Below are 618 nucleotides of genomic sequence, written 5' to 3'. Positions count from 1 at the left end.
ATGGATAAACAACAAAGTCCTAATGATTAGCACAGGAAACTCTATTCAATGTCCTGTGATAAACCATAGTGGAAAAGAATATAAAAATGTGTATATGTGTATTACTGAGTCACTGTATACAGCAGATTGGCACAACATCATAAATGAATTATGTTGTTTAGTTGCTAAGTCCTGTCCAATTCTTTGCAACCCCATGGACTCCCCAACAGGCTCCTTTGTCCATGGGATTCACCAGGCAAGAATAGAGGGTTGCCATTTCCTTCTCTCAGCGTATATACTTCAATAAAAAAATTAAAAAAAGAAATTATCAATATTTGTCCTTAACATATCATGAGATATTTCATGGTCATTACCGACAGGTGGATTTGCTTTCACAAGTTCTTTTTAGGGCAAGGATCCAATAAGTATCTTGAGTATCTGGCAGATGTTCTGCATGAGTTCACCAGACTTAGTCTAGACTGAGACATGGAGAAGTCCTACTCCTGAATTGGCCTCTTGGTTCCATTTTGGAGCACTTTCTTACCAATACCAAGAAGATTTTGGTTCTCCTTCCAAATATGAAATACAGAAAATTCTGTATTGCTGAAACACTAATAAATGATCAGCAGGGATGTAGTC

Source organism: Bison bison, unplaced genomic scaffold (genome assembly GCF_000754665.1).
Source record: "Bison bison bison isolate TAMUID 2011002044 unplaced genomic scaffold, Bison_UMD1.0 scf7180017856908, whole genome shotgun sequence".
In the NCBI taxonomy this organism is placed as follows: domain Eukaryota; kingdom Metazoa; phylum Chordata; class Mammalia; order Artiodactyla; family Bovidae; genus Bison; species Bison bison.
Note: the sequence above shows the minus strand (reverse complement) of the source record.